Source organism: Rutidosis leptorrhynchoides, chromosome 4 (assembly GCF_046630445.1).
Source record: "Rutidosis leptorrhynchoides isolate AG116_Rl617_1_P2 chromosome 4, CSIRO_AGI_Rlap_v1, whole genome shotgun sequence".
NCBI lineage: Eukaryota > Viridiplantae > Streptophyta > Magnoliopsida > Asterales > Asteraceae > Rutidosis > Rutidosis leptorrhynchoides.
This window is the reverse complement of record NC_092336.1, coordinates 298,479,846-298,499,531: the sequence shown is the minus strand read 5'-3', so window position 1 is coordinate 298,499,531 and position 19,686 is coordinate 298,479,846. Positions and strand designations below refer to the sequence as shown.

Below are 19,686 nucleotides of genomic sequence, written 5' to 3'. Positions count from 1 at the left end.
AGTGGATACCGATTCTTGATAGTTAACTTTTTAATTCACGATAATCTATACACATTCGGAAAGATCCGTCTTTCTTCTTGACGAATAAAATTGGAACTCCCCACGGTGAAGTGCTCGGTCGAATGAAACCACGGTCCAGTAATTCTTGTAACTGGCTTTTTAACTCTTTCATCTCAGATGGTGCAAGTCTATATGGAGCACGAGCCACTGGTGCAGCTCCCGGTACTAGATCTATTTGAAATTCTACAGATCTAAATGGAGGTAATCCTGGTAACTCTTCCGGAAATACTTCAGGAAAATCTCTTGCCACAGGCACATCGTTGATGCTCTTCACTTTTTCCTTCGTTTCGACTTTATTAACATATGCTAAGATAGCATAGCACCCTTTCTTCAAGCACTTTTGAGCTTTCAAACAACTAATGAGTTTTAGCTTTGAGTTACCCTTCTCTCCATAAATCATTACTGGCGTTTTATCCTTACGAGGAATGCGAATTGCCTTCTTGGCGCACACAACTTCAGCTCCTATTTTGGACATCCAGTCCATGCCGACTATTACATCAAAACTTCCTAATTCTACGGGTATCAAATCAATCTTAAATGTTTCTCCGGCTAAATTTATTTTACAATCACGGCAAATTTTATCGGCTTTAATTAGTTTACCATTAGCTAACTCAATCATGTACTTAGCATCTAGAGGTAATGATGAACAATTCAATTTAGCGTGAAAGTCTCTACACACGTAACTTCTATCAGCACCAGTATCAAATATAATAGATGCGGATAAGTTATTAATGGTAAACGTACCCGTAACAAGCTCCAGGTCTTCACACGCCTCTCTAGCATTAATAACAAATGCTCTTCCTCGTGCAGATCCATTATTCTTCTCTGGATTCGGACACTGGATCTTATAATGACCTTGTTTCCCACACCCATAACAAGTAACAGTGGCCAAGGCAGTTCTATTTGCATTGGTGGCAGGAGTCTTGGTACCGTTTGTATTTGTAGCGGGAACCCTACAATCTTCAGCAAGATGACCTTTTCGATTACAATTGTTGCACACCACATTACAATAACCAGAGTGATGTTTGTGGCATCTGTTACATAAAGGATTTCGTCCTTTGTAACCTGTGTTTGAACCGCTACCCGCACCTTGCGTGGTTTCTTGTTTCTTGTTGAATTGTTGATGATTACCTTCCCACTTTCTTTTGTTTCCCGATGTCTTGACATCGGTGTTCTTATCCAGAATAATCTGGTCCATCAACTCGTTCGCCATGGTGATGGCTTCGTGAATAGTCTTGGGTTTCGATGCTGTAACATTTGCTTTGACATTTTTAGGCAAACCATCTTTGTACAGTTCTATCTTCCGTTCTTCGGTTGGTACCAATTCGGGACATAGCAAAGCTAATTCCATGAATTGCTGATTGTAGTTGGTGAGTTCAGTACCAACAACTTTCAGGCTTCGTAATTTAGCTTCCAACTTCCTAACCTCGTTCCTTGGACAATATTCGTTGATTAGCATTGTTTTGAATTCTTCCCAGGGAGTATCATAAGCTACATCTCCTCCTACGGCCTTCACATAGTTTTTCCACCATGTGAGTACACTATCTTGTAGGGTGCACGATGCATACTTGGTCATGTCCTTCTCAATACAACCACTAATTTTAAACACAGACTCAATCTTTTCGATCCACCGGGTTAAACCAACCAGTCCTTCTGTTCCACTGAATGATGAGGGCTTGCAACCTTGAAAAGTTTCGTAAGTGCACCCCACACGAGGATTTGGGTTAACTGCAGCACCTCTTGCAGCCTCGACCCATAACATTCTGTCGTTCACTCGCTGATTGATGAGTTCCTGGATTTCTTGTTCCGTCATTCGGTTCAATCGCGCCATAATCTTCAATAAGAATGAAAAAATAATTATTCACATGAAATATTATAGATGTAGTATGTATTTACAGTACATCGTAGCTTATTAATAATATGAACCAGTTATTATTATAAAAGCCTTTTCTTCTTATTAGCGTTTTATAATTATATCTAGGGTAGTACCTACCCGTTAAAGTTCATACTTAATAGCTTAGTACGAAAATCAATTACTACCACCCAAATAATACTTAACCATGGAAAATTATTGCATTTCACACTTCACTATTTTACATATGCTTATCTTACATCAAACATTAAGCAAACCACACTAGTAGTATTATACAAAACATTATATAATCCCATGGTTTAAAACAACAGCGCATCATTTAATCCAAAGCGTTTGTGTTCAAAGAAATCGCTTAAAGGTTATCCTGGTTGTCTCCCTGCGTTTTGGCTGAGGAACCGAAGAACTGGATGTCGGGATAGAACTAATAGGAATAGCGAGAATAGGTGTGGAAGTATCTGGTGGAGTTGGTGCCACAACATCCTCTCTAGACTCGGGATTTAGATTTTCCATTTCAGTAGCCTTTCGTTTCTTTCCTCGTTCGAACTTGTCTTTCGTAATTTCCTGTATTTCTTCCTCCTCAGGATCACTTTCCGGTTCCTCTTCAATTGATTCATCCGGAACTTGTGAGTCTTCCCCAAAGGTGTCGTTTTCATCATCAGATAGATTAATGACTGGAACACCATCTGAAGAGTCTGGTTCGGAGTCGCTGAATGTGATAATAAGTTCTAAGCCAGACATCTATCACACAACAACTAGCACGTTAATGCCACATAATATTTACATATTAATTTTTAACCAACAAGGATAAGCAACAGTTTTCGAAATCAAACACGGTCAAAGTCCAGACTCACTAATGCATCCTAACAAACTCGATAAGACACACTAATGCAAATTCTCTGGTTCTCTAAGACCAACGCTCTGATACCACATGTCATAACCCGACCTTAACCATAAGGACGAATACAATAACATATGATTTCATCGCGAGGTATTGACCTCTATATGCGACATTTTTCAAAAACTGCATTCGTTTTTACAATACAAACCATAGCTTTTATTACAAATACAAGGTTTAAACAACTTAATAATGATTATCGTTTAGCGATAATCTTAGACTTACAAACTTTACATGTGATAATAACAATACGACCTCCAACATATTTTACATTACAAATCCTCCGATATGCAGTTTTATTTTTGACACAAATATGCATACTCAAGATCTTGCTTAAATTCAACATGTTGCAGCGGAAACTTTTAGTTATCACCTGAGAATAAACATGCTTAAAACGTCAACATAAAGTTGGTGAGATATAGGTTTAATGCCGGCAGCGTTATAAATATAGACCACAAGATTTCATATATAAACGTTTTAATAAAAATATTCTAAGTTGTTGAGCACTTGATAACCATACTTAACATTTAATCAACGTCGCATATTCCCTTTATTATGATATCTTACTACACCGTACCAAGTGTAGTTACCGAAACGAAGTACTGTGCAACCGTTGAATACTGGTCGTCCAGTCCGGTTGGGGTTGTCAGGCCCGATAGATCTATCAACAGGATTCGCGTTTACAATACCTCATGTAAATAATAGTTACCAAGTTACAGGGAAGTACGCCAGTGGTACAACTCAACGTAGAATATATATTTTTAATCACTTGTGTCCATAACGTAAATCATAAAATGCATGTATTCTCATCCCGAAATATTTAGAGTTTAAAAGTGGACTATATACTCACTTTTGCCTTGAAGGTATTTATCACGACTTGGTCTCCGATAGATATCACAAACCTAACCATATATATAATATATCAACATATTTTCTTTTCAAGTAATCGTTACATATATATATATATATATATATATATATATATATATATATATATACTTTTAATACTTTTAATATTTTCTTAGTCCGTAGTTAGCAGTCCGATATTAGTGGTCCACAATTAGTTGCTTAAATAAAATAAATAAAGACCTCATCGTATTCGTATTGATCAGAATTAATCTCGACCCATGGTACCATGTTGTCAAGTGACGTGTTGCGTACATAAAGTACCGTGTTGTCAAATGACGTGTTGCGTACAATCATGAGGTCTTATGATTAATCTTCTCGTGTTGTTTACGGGTGGTCCTGAAATATATAAAATCAAATCATAAGTAAATATATATAAAATATCATATTAATTAGAAAATATATGATTAATTTAATTTTTCTCCAAATATTTTCGTAGCTAAACTAGCTTCGGATACCCGATCTTCTTTTAGTCGTAGTTTCTTCATTACAACTCCGTTTTTGTTGGTTCAACTTGCCACTTCCTTGGATCGAGTCAAATTTTAAGAATATGAACTGATAATACCTTAGTTTCAATTCGAAATCACAGGTTATAGGTCAAACTTTGGTGAAACTTATGAAAGTGATCGTTTTCCATCATAAAAACAACATTTAATGATCATTTTTCTAAAAATACTTACACTTTGAGTTAAACCATGAAATTTTTATGTGGTAACATATTCATAAGAAATATCATTTTTCCAGAATATAAACTTCCAATTCAAAGTTCAAGATAGTTTTTAATTATCCAACCCAAAACAGCCCCCGGTTGCACTCCAACGACGTAGATTCAGTTTTAAGGTGTTCTTTGTAAAATCAAGTTGTATCTTGTTAAGTTAGCATATCATTATGATATATTACAGGTCTTGAAGTGTTTTAAAAGTCAAGTTAGAAGGATCTATTTAGTTTGCAAACAAGTTTGAAATCATTCAAACTATGTTCTTGTTGTTAAAATTTTACAACACAAAATAAGATAGCTATATAAATATGAATCGAATAAGGTTATGAACAAGGTTACTACCTAAAGTTACTTGGACAAAGTTGCTGTAAAATATGAGTAAAATCCTAGAACCAAAAGAGTGGTGGAGTTGGATTGAAAGGTTGGAAGTAAACTTGTTTACTTGAAAGGATTTTTGAAGTGTTCTTGAATGGATTTTCTTATGATGATTAAGGGTTGTTTTTGAAGCTAGATCTTCATGGTTATTTGCTGAGATTGTGAAGAACACTTAAGGTTCCTAAAAGTGTGTTTTTGGTTAGAGAAAATGTGTAGTAAAAATGAAAATGGAATGGAGTATAAATGGTGGTGAAAAGATGTATAAATTTGTAATATTGTGCAAAAGTCTTGTAATATGCCAAATTGATTAATCATGCATGCTAAGATCCAAAATTGGCTGACTCATGGCTGCTAATAAAGTGATTGTGATGTGTATATACCAATAGTAAATACGTATAGAAGCTGGGTATGATACGGGTACATATACCCTAGATATACGTATAAAAATCTTGAGAAAACGGAACGAGGATTCAAATATAGCTATCTTTTGTAAATATACTTATATTGTTTTATGTATATAAATCCTTTAAAAGTGATAAAATACATATCTATACGATACATGTATAAGCATTATAAGTTTTAAGTATTTAAGTCGAAGAACGTCACATATAGTTATCGTTTTGAAAACTTAAGTTAGTAACCTCAAAATATACTTATAACTCATTGTTATTAGTACACAATGAGATGTTAAAACATTCTTAGATCATGTTAAATATATAAAAATACATATATATATACAAACATATAATTATCGTATGTTATATAGTTCGTGATATCATCGGTCAAATTGAACGGTCAAACGTTGTGTAAAACTCTTTTTAAAAACATAAATCTCAACAATTTAGATTACTTATCATGTTGGTAAGGTTTAATTTATGTAAATATTAATCTCATTGGTATAAAATGATCGGAAAAATTCGGGTCGTTACAGTTCGGGGTCTAAAACATATTAAAATTTCCAATTTGATTTAGAGTTCATCCGGTTCTTCAGTACCTAGTCCCAGCTTCGATTTTCTTTAATTTTTTTTGTTTTTAATTAATTCCAGCTTTTACATAAAACTTCTGTTTAGATTTTAAATCCAAAAACGATTATGGTTATGTTTGAATTTATCCCTGGATCGACTTTAATGGGATGAGGAAGAAGATATAAAGAGTAGAAATAACATACGGGTTAAATAAAAATGGCTTGTAAGATTGATCAGAAAAACAGATTGGCTTGAGCGGTTTAGTTGTGTGTCGGGTGTATGAAAGGTTGCGGGTTCGAGTTCCTTATGAGGCAGGTAGTTTATTTTTTTTAGTTTTATTACTACTGTTATCATTTTCATAATTATTATTTTATTATTATTATTATTATTATTATTATTATTATTATTATTATTATTATTATTATTATTATTATTATTATTATTATTATTATTATTATTATTGTTATTGTTACTATAAATTGTTATTAGTATGTTAAAAATTTATGATATGATTATTATTATTATCATTTTAGTTATTATTAATCAATGTCATTAAATATTATTATTATTATTATTATTATTATTATTATTATTATTATTATTATTATTATTATTATTATTATTATTATCATGAATACGATTGTTATTATTATTGTAATTATAAAAATAACACAAACTATTATTAATATTAGTATTAGTATCGTTGTAGAATCATTATTATTACTATTATTATTAACAAAATTATAAATATTAAAATTTCCACTAATAATAAGATTTTTATAGTTATTATTTTTAAGTATTATGTACTAATGTCAAAAATTATTATTTTCATTATCATTATTATTAAATTATTCATTCTATTAAAAACTACTGATATTATCATTATTATGAGTTTGACTATTGAAAACTACCATTAATATAGTTATTAATAGAACTATAAATAATATTATCATTTTTATTAATATTAGTATAAACACAATTATTATTTCAAATATTACTTTAGTATTATTAATGTACCGTTTTAACTAACAAATAATAAATATATAAATACATAAATATATATTTATTACATGTAACATAACGAAACTTAATATTTTTACATAAAATGAATATAAGTTGTTAATATAAAAATTGTATCACTAATAATAATATATATATCTTTGTTCAACTATAAATATATATTTTAATATATATACAAATGATATAGGTTCGTGAATCCGAGGTCAACCCTGCATTGTTCAGTTGTTCAATATCGTCATATGTATTTTTACTACAAAATACAGTACTGTGAGTTTCATTAATCCCTTTTTAAATGCTTTTGCAATATATATTTTTGGGACTGAGAATACATGCGATGTTTTTATAACTGTTTTACGAAATAGACACAAGTAATCGAAACTACACTCTATGGTTGAATTATCGAAATCGAATATGCCCCTTTTTATTAAGTCTGGTAATCTAAGAATTAGGGAACAGACACCCTAATTGACGCGAACTCTAAAGATAGATCTATCGGGCCCAACAAGCCCCATCCAAAGTACCGGATGCTTTAGTACTTCGAAATTTATATCATGTCCGAAGGAGGATCCCGGAATGATGGGGATATTCTTATATACATATTGTGAATGTCGGTTACCAGGTGTTCAATCCATATGAATGATATTTTTATCTCTATGCATGGGATGTATGTTTATGAGAAATGGAAATATGAAATCTTGTGGTTTATTAAAATTATGAAATGATTATTTATGATAAACCAATGAACTCACCAACCTTTTGGTTAACACTTGAAAGGATGTTTATTCTCAGGTACGAAAGAAATCTTTCGCTGTGCATTTGCTCATATTAGAGATATTACTTGGAGTCATTGATGACATATTTCAAAAGACGTTGCATTCGAGTCTTTGAGTTCATCAAGATTATTATTAAGTCAATTATATTTTGATATATTATGAAATGCTATACATGCCTGTCAACTGTCGATTAATGAAAGTTTGTCTTTTAAAAATGAATGCAATGTTTTTAAAATGTATCATATAGAGGTCAAGTACCTCGCGATGTAATCAACTATTGTGAATCGTTTATAATCGATATGGACTTTATCCGGATGGATTAGGACGGGTCTTCACACATTTCGTACTCCGTTGATAATCAGTGGTGGATAAAAGCACACCGAAAAATATATTTATTTATTTTAGCCATTAAGTGTGTAAAAATGTGATTAAAAAGATTCATCCATTATTTGTTTTAATACACTCGCTAGCTCGTATCTTAGTTGTTTAATATCAATCGAAATGACTAATGGTTATTACAATCATTCAATATTTATATTCTGTGTATTATTTATATATTTATAGATTTAATTTAATAATAGATTTTGTTATCTTATATTATTCCATTTTAAAAAAATTAATTCTAATTACTATATAATATAATATATCAAATTATATTTTGATATATTATTACATATATATGTATTTGTAATTAATTGTTCGTGAATCGTCGGAAATAGTCAAAGGTTAACTGAATCCATCTAAACAGTTCCAAAAATTTTAAGACTCATCATTATAGACTTTGCTTATCATGTCGAGATCATATAAAGATTAAGTTTAAATTTAGTCGGAAATTTTCGGGTCGTCACAGTACCTACCCGTTAAGGAAATTTCATCCTGAAATTTGAGTGGGATCATCATGACTATCAATAAAAATGTTTGCATAACGAATAGAGTTTTATCACCATTGAGTAATGTGGATAAAACGATTTGATTACTCGAAGCGTACGAGTGAAGCTGTCACAAAAGATTGAAATAGGAAAAGTAAAGATTCATCTTAACTTTTGACAGAGTTAGGGTTGAATTCCGGAATTCAAGGGATTTAAAGGAAATCTTCGAAATCTAAAAGATTTGATTCTTTGGCGAATAAAGGAATTAAGATCTCTATAATTAAATACGGTGATCTACCTCGATTACTCTGTTGATATTTCCATTATAAATTAAGCTCTTCTGTTCTATTATTCTCACAATTCCTATACTTTCTTTCTTAGTTCATATATCCAAAAGATTGTGAAAATGCTTAATCCCGTTCTAATCCTTGATATTTTCCTAATTATCATTTCTTTCATCCTTCTTTTCAATCTTCCTCCAGAAGAACCTGTTTACTTCTATTATTACCTTGGGGTGATACTATTTTAATTATACCGTGTCTTTATATTGCTATTCATATTAATATCCACGGTTTGTAACCTCCGTGTTTTTATTGTGCTTTATATTTTCTCTTATATTTTGGAGCTCTTTGCCTTTTTATTATCTTCTCGACCTCTGGTAAAGCGAGTAACGGTCCAGAATTCGTAAGTATGGAATTTTGAATGAACTTAATGTTCTAAACAAGAAAGAACGTAATAGCACGATTTGATTTGTCAAATTACCAGAATCACTGAGAAAAGAACTATCAAGAATATATTTTCTTGATATGTTCAGAAATTAAGCAGAATGAAAAAGTTATGTAGCATGGCACATGATGACGTTATGATCTGTGAATCATCACGTTCCATTAGAAACTCAGCATGACTTACTGTAATATAGTCACATTGATCAAGTGTCATTATATTATACTAACTCATGCTTCAGTTCCCAACATTACTTCAATAACATTCATTTTTGAAGCTTGAAAGTTTACAGAATATAGAAACTAACAGTTTCTATATGATATAACACTGATAGCACGAAGAGATTAATGATTTCTGATAAAAATAGTTATGAAAATATCTTCAAAAATATGGAGGATATTTATAATGAAAGATATGATGATATCTTGGAATTTCTAATATTGAAAGATGGTGAAGAAAATTTATCCGCAAGAGTTTGGAGTTAAAAGCAAGGTATTCGCTAAAGATTTCATCAGAAACAGAATCATCAGGATTCTTAATGTACAAGTTTAGTCCTTGTGTTTTGTTCAGAGACTCCTTTGTAGTTTGCTTAATCAGTTTTCCAGTTCCAACTTTTTTGAGCTTTTCCAACATACTATTCTTTATCATCAACTTCCGATGATTAAGGTCGTTTACGGTTGTCTACGGTTTCTGCTGCTTCATTCAGCTTTTTCAACATTCAGAGTATTGATTTGTAGACTGAGTGCTTTTCAGAATTTCAGAATGAAAGATCATAGTTCTAAGAGATAAATGTTATATGGATACATATAACCGTTGATGTGGAATCGTTGCGAGACTCAAAATACAGATTTGCTGATTCCCGGTAATTGGTATGGCAATTCTTGTTACTAGATGTAGATATGTACATGATGAGACTTCAATAGATAAATATAGTGATTTATCGGAGGGATTTAAACCAAGGAGCGACGAGGTTGCTGGTACATCTGCTGGTAATATGGTGGAATATAAAAGGTTCTCTGGTAACAATAAAAGAGCATGCATATAAATCAAGGCGATAATAAGGTTGTTTCAAATGAAAAGTCGAAGTTGACTTGCTGGAGCTGTGACAAAATTTGCTACTTTAAAAGGAATTACCAAGTTATTTTTGGTAATAATAATACTAAAGGAATTAGCACAGATACGTGTTAAATGTTTACTCAGGTTCCAAGAGTTTTCAAGTGCATAACTATATGCATCAATCTCTTCTTACGTAGATGAAGTGTGGTTAGTTCATCCTCTCGATTGAGGTGTTTTCAAGAATCATGAAAGGTTTGAACGTAGATTGTAATCGTCAGGATACAAATGAGGTTTAAGATGAAATCAAGTGGCAACTTGAAGAAATGTTTAGTTTCATATGTTATAATCAATATTTTAATTCATTTTAATTGTCCAATGTCATTAGTCCACAGTCGATAGTCCAAAGTTAACAATTCAATAATTCATATATAGTTTAATATATAATATTCGAATTAATTAATACGTATCGTGACCCGTATTCGTCTCAGACTCGATCAAAACTCAAACTATATATATTATTGTAGAATCAACCTCAACCCTGTATAGCTAACTCTCGCATTACTGCATATAGAGTGTCTATGGTTATTCCAAATAATATATATAGATGCGTCGATATGATATGTCAAAACCTTGTATACGTGTCCCGATATTTAAATGCGTAAATAACAGTATTTAAATGACGATAAATAAAGTGCGTAAAATAAATAACATAAATTAAATGACGATAAATAAAATTGCGAGAATATAAATTGAGATAAAGAAATTGCGATAAATAAAAATGTAACCAGTTAGCTAGGAACAGTTAGCTAGGAATAGTTAGCGTGGATTCTTAACAAAATTTTCTTCATAGTTAATTTGTTTGTTTCTAACAGATTTTATTTTGTCCAATGTTTTCTTCATTATGCCACTTGTTGGATTCTGATAGATCAAAATCCAAATATGAAATTGAATAAAAATGGTTATTCTGCGGTGAACGGATTCGTATCTCTTTAGATGTAAGTAAGATAGTAAATGGATGTTGAATCAGATTCGAAGAATGTACAGTATAACCTATTAAAGTGAAATCTAAATATTCCTCGGGTATTACCTACCCGTTAAAATATTTTCACCATTAACAGTTTGTACGAAAGAATTTTTAATTACAATCTTTATGAAAATATACTTACATATATATTTTCTTCAGATGTAATCATAGATTCAATGAGTTAGTATAATATTAATCTCATTTGATTTACCGTCATAACTAGAATACATAATCTCTAAAACATTAGAGATTACATAATCGCCCTGAAGAACGAAGATAATTGATGTAGAACGATACGTAGAACGATGATTGTACTCAAGGTATAGAATGAGATGTCGAGGCATGGATTGTTGATGGTACTGGTGCTGTTACCGATGGTACTGTTGGTGCCGGTGATGTTGCCGAAGCTGGTACATTTTGCACCATATTTTCCAAGGCTACAACTCGGGTGCGAAGCTCGTTGACTTATTACTCCGAGATGATTGTCGGTAGGAACGAGCGGATGAATAAGGTTTAGAATTTTAAATATAATATAATCGTGGCAAGATACTCTGGAAATGAGTATGAAAATGGTGTTTCGGACAGGTTCGCCGGTAAGTGCTTCAGGTTTTTCACCAAGAGGTGAATTCGGTTGGTGGAAGGGATCGCCTTCTTCGCGTCTCCATTAATTAAGCTGACTACGAACCCATCATATGAATTGGGGATGGATGATTGGTTGATCCATTCCAGTTATACTGCTTTCGGAGCATCAAGTGTGTTTCCATATTGGAATGACTGTCGCAATAAATATCGGAATAGCTATCTAAATCTGAGGGACTCGAACTGGTTGCAGGATTCATCTCGTACGATCAGATGAAGGATTTTTGATAAGAAATAGTTTATAGGATGTAGATCAGTACCCTGTAATACATAATTTACGTATGCATATATAATACTAAAATCGCATAAGTTACGGAGGAATCTACGGAAAATGTCAGGCAAAGTTTACAGTAACAGATACGCTAAGATATGAATTAGCAGATATGCTAAGATATAAATTTTGTCTATACACTAATCATGTAGTTATTGCAATAAGATGTGTCTAGACTAAGGATGATAAGAAAGTGATTTCCTAAGAATAATAAGCAGATGATTTCCGACTAGAAATGATAAGCAAAACTTTTGACATGCAGACACGGTCGAAGTTCAGACTCACTAATGTATCCTAACGACTTATCAGTTAGACACACTAATGCAGACCTAGTTCACTATGACCACCGCTCTGATTCCAACTGAAGCGACCCGTCCTAATCCGTTTAATAAGTTTCTTCATTGAACTGTTAATAACGGGATCATTTAATTTCGTACCAACAACGGGGTTCTTTGTTATCAGGTCATCATTAGGTGTTACTTTATTTTCCCCACACTTAGGAGTTTTATTATTGTTAAGCACTACCGTTGAAGTTGGTAAAACAATATGGTTCTTACCAATTGTTTTTGTTGGTTCAACGGTTTTGGTTGGTGGAGATTTAGTCTTTCGAATCACAAAGGTGACCAATTTTTCATCATTATTAAGTGTCATTCTACCCTCTCTTACATCAAATAACGCCCCGGTAGATGCTAAGAATGGTCGACCTAAAATTAGAGGAATGTTTGGGTCCTCTTCTATGTCAATGACAATAAATTCGACTAAAAAGGTTAAATTACCCACTTGAACGGGTAGGTTGTCAACGATTCCAACTGGGTGCTTAATGGTTTGATCAAAGAGTCGAACACTCATTTCTGTTGGACTTAACTCACCTACTCCTAATCTTTTATATAATGAAAGAGGCATAACACTCACACTCGCACCTAAATCTGCTAGTGCATCATACATGACACAATCACTAAGTAGACAAGGAACAATAAATTCACCCAGATCACCCAACCTGGGTGGAAATTTCGGTGGAACTGTCTTCTTCGGGTTTATTTTTACGGTTTTTGTTTCTTGCACTTTCTTATTCTTATTCTTCTTTCTAGAGGTATCACAAACTTTATTACCTATTACTTGCTCATACTCAACTCCTTTTCTTGGAAACGGGATGGGTGGTCTGTATGGTGCCACCACTGGCTTTACATACTCGGGTGGTGGTGGTGGTGGTGGTGTTGTAACTTCTTCATTGTTACTCACATCTAAAACCTTCCCATCTTCTGATGATGGTTTTTCAGAATTCGTTGATACCATATTAACATTCTCATTCTGAGGATTTACTTCAGTATCACTCGGTAGCTTTCCTTGTTCCCTCTCACTCATCATGCTAGCAAGAGTACCTACGTGTTTTTCTAGATTCAAAATGGAAACTTGTTGAGTTCTTAATGACTGATCAAACCTTTCATTTGTTCGGGTTTGAGATGTAATAAATTGTGTTTGAGATTCCATTTGCTTTGCCATCATTTCTTCCAGATTTGGCTTTTTCTCTTCGGTTTATTGTGGTGGTTTATATAAGCTAGGTTTTTGTTGATTGAAAGTGAGGTTTTGAGTTGGTCGGTTATTAGGACCTTGTTGATTGTACGAGTTATTGTTAGGTCCATTTGGATTGTAAAGAATGTTTTGATTTCGATTGACGTTTGGCCTTGGCGGTTGATAATTATTTTGATAATTATTTCCCGGCCTTTGGTTAATGTAGGAAACATTCTCTCGTTGTTCCATCCTTTACTCAATGTGACAATCTTTCGTTAAGTGTGGTCTACCGCATTGCTCACAACTGATTCGTATTGCGTGAATATCTTTATTCATCTTTTCCATTCATCTCTCGAAAGCATCTATTTTTGCAGAAACGGAATCAAAGTCATGGCTAGAATCGGCTCTAGGCACTTTAGATGAACGAAAGATGTCTTTTTCTTGATTCCACTCATGTGAGTGGGAAGCAGTGTTATCAATAATTTTGTAAGCGTCAGTTGCGGTTTTCTTCATAATGGAACCACCAGCTGTTATGTCGATGTCTTTTCGTGTAGCAACGTCGCATCCTTGGTAGAATATTTGTACTATTTGATAAGTGTCTAAACTGTGTTGAGGACATCCTCTCAACAATTTTCCAAATCTTGTCCATGCCTCATATAGAGTTTCATTTGGCTTTTGTGTGAACGTAACAATTTCTCCTTGAAGTCTCACGGCTTTAGATGCCGAGAAGAATTGTTTAAGAAAATTTTCAACTAAAACATCCCATGTATCAATCGCCCCTTCAGGTAACGATTCTAACCAATCTTTGGCTTCTCCTTTTAAAGTCCAAGGAAATAACATGAGATAGATATGTTCATCCTCAATTTCTATGATTTTAAATAGAGTACAGATCCTATTAAAGGTTCGAAGATGTTCGTTTGGATCTTCTTTTGGCGTACCACTATATTGGCATTGATTAGTTACCATGTGTAGGATTTGTCCTTTAATTTCATAATCTGGCGCATTAATGTCTGGCTTAATAATGGCGTGACCTTGGCTAGTGCGTGTGGCTCTCATTCGGTCTTCCATACTTAGAGGTTCTGTTACTTCCATAATTGAATTTGTTGAATCTGAATCACTAGAGGATTCTGATTTAATGGTTTCTTCCTCAACAATCTCTGGATGAGTGATTTGTGGTTTCGGAGGAATGATTAGTGGTTCAGGATCTCTGAATTGTCCCTGAATATCCTCCAGATTCTCAATTGTGAGGTTGGGTTCAAAAAATGGATTATCGGAAATTTGAATTGGAGTACTTAGTTGACTAGATGACGATTCTAAAGAAAAATCAATGACAATATTGGCTAGATGTCTTGATCGAGTTACAGGTGGTGAACGTATGAAAGGTGGTGAACGTTTTGCTCGGTGCATTTACTGAATATCCTATTAGTTATAAAAGATAAAAATTATATAAGTTATCAAATTAATAGACTTTTCTAATTTTGCCCACGTTTCGAATAGCCAATAGATGCAGCAGGTAGCCAGGACCCTTTAAATCGGAAGCCCACAACTCGCCACTAACAAATCCAACTATTACTACGAACCAGAAAATTTTGGATGTCTATCAATTTAATCGCTTAAAATAATTTTTTATTTTAAAATTTTAGAGAAGAAATAGAAAATTCTATATCCTAAAAACTAGAGCTTCGAGAAATAAGAAAGAAAAAGAGCGCGTCGAAAAACGTCGAAAAATAAAAGGTCGAAAAAATAATAAAAAAACGTAGCGCGTCGAAACTTAAAATTCTAAAAATTAAAAATTAAAAGTTACGTCTAAAGGTATTAAAGCTTAAAGGAATTCTAAATCCAAAACGGCAATAACTTAAAAAGTACTAAAATCTTAAAACGGCGTCGCAAAATTCTAAAGCACTTAAATCTTAGTCTAAAGAAAAATCACTTCAGGGATTTTACGACAAAGCCTAAAAATCTAGAAATAAAAATAACTACGGCAAAAAACTATATTAAAACTAATTACGAACGATAAACATACAAAATACGAATTAAACTACGAAAATATAAAAATAAAACTAAAGTTATAAAAATACAATTCTTTTATAAAAATATTATTTTTATATTAATATTTTATAAAAGTATTAATTTATTAATTATTAAAACTAATTATAACTAAATATTATAAATTAATTAAAACTAAAATTAATTAATTTAATAACTAACCCTAATTAGGGTTTATAATAATAATAATAATAATTAAATTTACTCCGTAATTATTGTTGTACCAGGTTCAGTAGGGTGTATCAGAAGGGACCATGCGATCGCATGGTTATCCCATTATATTCTCATGCGGTCACATGGGTTAGGGTTCCAGGCCAGATTATGGGCTGCTACAGCACCAGGCCGAGTGATTTTTATATTTTTTTTCTTTTTTTCTGTTTTATATTTCTGTTTTTATCTTATAAAATATTTATAAAACTTATATTTTTAAAAAACTAAAATAAAAAAATAAAGAAACTTTATAATTATATATATATTTAACAAACTCTTAAAAATATATATATTTGTTTTTCTTTTTATATTTTTGTTATTTTTAAAATTTAAAACGTATTTTTACAAAAAGAAACTAAAATTTAATAAATTTTTTTATATATATATAGCGTTTCGCTTCCGGCGTTTAAGCAGTCCCTGGCAGCGGCGCAAAAAATACTTGATGTGCGTAGAGGTGTATACAAAATAGTTATATTTTTATTACGAAATACTATTAAATAAGATACAATTTTACACAAGTTATTTATTTATTTGTAGAGTGGATATACCTAAACCTTGCTACAACACTTATAGGCAGTGTACCTAATCGTATAGTAGTATAGTTTTTAGTAAGTCCGGTTCGTTCCACAGGGAGCTAGCCAAGTTTAACGCTATATTTTTAAAACTATATTTGTATATATATATAAATATATATATATATATATATATATATATATATATATATATATATATATATATATATATATAAGTAGTATTATTATTATAAAAGGGGGTTTTTACCGTTTAATGACCGGTTTCTCGATTTTAAAACTTTAGTCGCAGTTAAAACCTAATGTAAAATATTAAAAATAAAAAAACTTAATTTAAAGCGTAAAGTAAATAAAAAATAATTAAATTGCGATAAATAAAATGACAATAAATAAAGTTGCGATAATTAAAAAGTACGATAATTAAAAGTGCAATTAAATAAAATGACAGTAAATAAAAGTGCGATGAAATATGAAATAAAGGAATTATGCTTATTTAAACTTCTGTAATCATGATGTTCGACGTATTGATTTTAGTTTATTACCATGGGTTAATTGTCCTTTGTCCTGGATTATTCAATATGTCCATCTGGTTTTGTCTATAACAGTCCATCAGTCATAAATATAAAGTGCGAGTGTCCTCATCAAATTATCCTTATATCCGAAGTCAAATATTCCAACTAATTAGGGACTTAAACTATAATTATACTAATTTTCCTTGTATATAATTCACCCCTGTTTTAATAAGTCCATTGACTATTAATCCATTCCCGTGTGCGGTTAAATGAACGATTATTAGTACTTATAAATATCCCACCCATCGTGTCCGATCGAGTATATACGGTTATTTATAGGTACGTCCAATTGTAAATCTTTATATTAAATTAACGAACTATCATTCAATTAAACAAATATAAAGCCCATTATTAGCCCATAGTCTAATTTCCACAAGTGTCGTTCTTTTGTCCAAACCCCAATTATGGTACAAAGCCCAATTACCCCGTCTTAATATTTTAGCCCAACATCACGATTACTTCAATTTAAATAAGCATAATAATAACTTAGCTACGAGACATTAATTTAAAAAGGTTGAACATAACTTACAATGATTAATAATAGCGTAGCGTTACACGGACAGAATTTCGACTTACACCCTTACAACATTCGCTTAAATTAAAATTAAAATTAAAATTATAAATTATATATATATTACAGAGAGATAGAGAGGATTGAAAAAGTGTGTGTTATTCGGCCGGAAACTGCGAAATTTATAGATGTGGCCAGAAATTTAGGGCCATGCGATCGCATGGATTTCCTTTGCATTTTCCATGCGATCGCATGGAGTCTAGGGACAGCTCACATAACTTTGTTTTCTTGTTTGCCGACGGTTTTAATATATAATATAATATATATATAATTTTAAGAATTAATTATATATTATATTATATTCATGTGCATAGTTGACTTGTAATTTTTAGTCTGTTGCGTCGCGCGTTGAGAGTTGACTTTGGTCCCGGTTCTGGATTTTCGAACGTCCTTTCGTATAATTTAATATCTTGTATTTTGTGTTTTGCGACTTGTACTCTTGTAATTTTGAGACGTTTCTCATCAATAATTTGAACCACTTTGATTGTACTTTGTAATTTTTAGCTTTTTGGTCATTTGCGTCTTCAAATCGTCGAATCTGTCTTTTGTCTTCACCTTTTAATATTTAAACGAATATCACTTGTAAATAGAACAATTGCAACTAAAAGCTTGTCTTTCTTAAGGGATAATGCTATGAAATATATGTTCATTTTCAGCATTATCAATATTAAATGAAATTAAAATTTACATAATTAAGTGTTTCCAACATGTTAAGCAATCAAACTTGTTAAGACTTGATTAATTGAAATGAGTTTCATGTAGACAATTGACCACCCAAGTTGACCGGCGATTCACGAACGTTAAAAACTTGTAAAAGCTACATGATGATATATATATGGTTAACATGAGATTATGATAAGTAAGTATCTTACTAAGTGTTATAACAATGAGTGATATACATAAAAATGAGATTATTGAATTAAGAAACTCGAAATGATATATATAACGATTATCGTTATAACAACGTCTTACTAAATACATATGAATCATATTAAAATACAGATACACTATGTTTAACATGATAAAATTATAATTAAGTATATCATTAAGTGTGTTAACAATTGATATTGCTTTAAACATACATATATTTCGACGCAATATCATTTATATTTCATCAGCTTTTACCGAAACGAAGACATTCAAATGTATAATTCACGAGAAAAATGACAAAAGTAAACACGAGCTTGAAGTTTGATAAAACAACGATAAAACGACGGATTTAAACCAAATATGTATTAAGATAATGTTTACCCGAATGCAAGTTCAAGATGATCGAAGAGAAGAGTTCAAATGAAAAGTTCCAAGTCGATATACGTAAACACGGGATCAACAAAGAACAAATGAAAAAATAAAAATAAGAAAACAGTCGAATACTCTTACGTGGATCGCGTAGATTAGTACGCGAAACGTGTAGTATTTAATTTTTACGCGAAACGTGTGGACTGTTACGCGAAACGCGTAATGTTGAGTCTAGATTCAGATCCGAATTACAAATGGGAAGGTTGCTTTTTAGTTTTATATTACAACTTTATATCTTTACAGCAAAAAAGGAAAAGAGCATTATAGTGCACTCAAGTTACCAACTACTCTCCACCAGATGTTATATACGGAGTACAACTTACACTGTTGAAAAAACACAGACAATTGATACAACTCAAAAAAATTCCATACAACTTATATTCTGTTTATTTTTATTTCAAGCATTCTGTATTAATTTTAATTTCAAGGTTCAATTTTTAGGATAGTTTCAGTTTTTAAGGGTATTGTTCGTGATTAAGGGTATTATTGCATGCGCTAAAGGGGTGTTGTTATTGTAATTTTCTATCGTTTAAAGTAAATGAGAGTGAAGACTTTCGTAAGTATATTCCATTAAAATTATCGTTATAAATTTTTATCCTCATTATTATGTTTGTATATTTATATTTTTACGTTTTCCCTAGTATAATGAGTAGCTAATTTCCCTAGTGTTTGCTTAGATGTAGAGCCCCTAGTGAAATGGATTGTTATCATTTGTAAAAATTAAAATGTAACTTTAGTATTTTTAACATTGAGCCTAATTAAAAGAACCATTATTATGTATT

General features: G+C 31.7%; 1 non-coding gene across 1 annotated transcript; it reads left to right on the top strand.

The window, feature by feature from the left end:
- The first annotated feature begins 14,277 nt into the window (after positions 1 to 14,277).
- LOC139846232 (small nucleolar RNA R71) lies at positions 14,278 to 14,384 on the top strand. Its single transcript, XR_011758960.1, has one exon. It is a non-coding gene; the product is annotated as a small nucleolar RNA R71 (small nucleolar RNA).
- Positions 14,385 to 19,686: the final 5,302 nt, after the last annotated feature.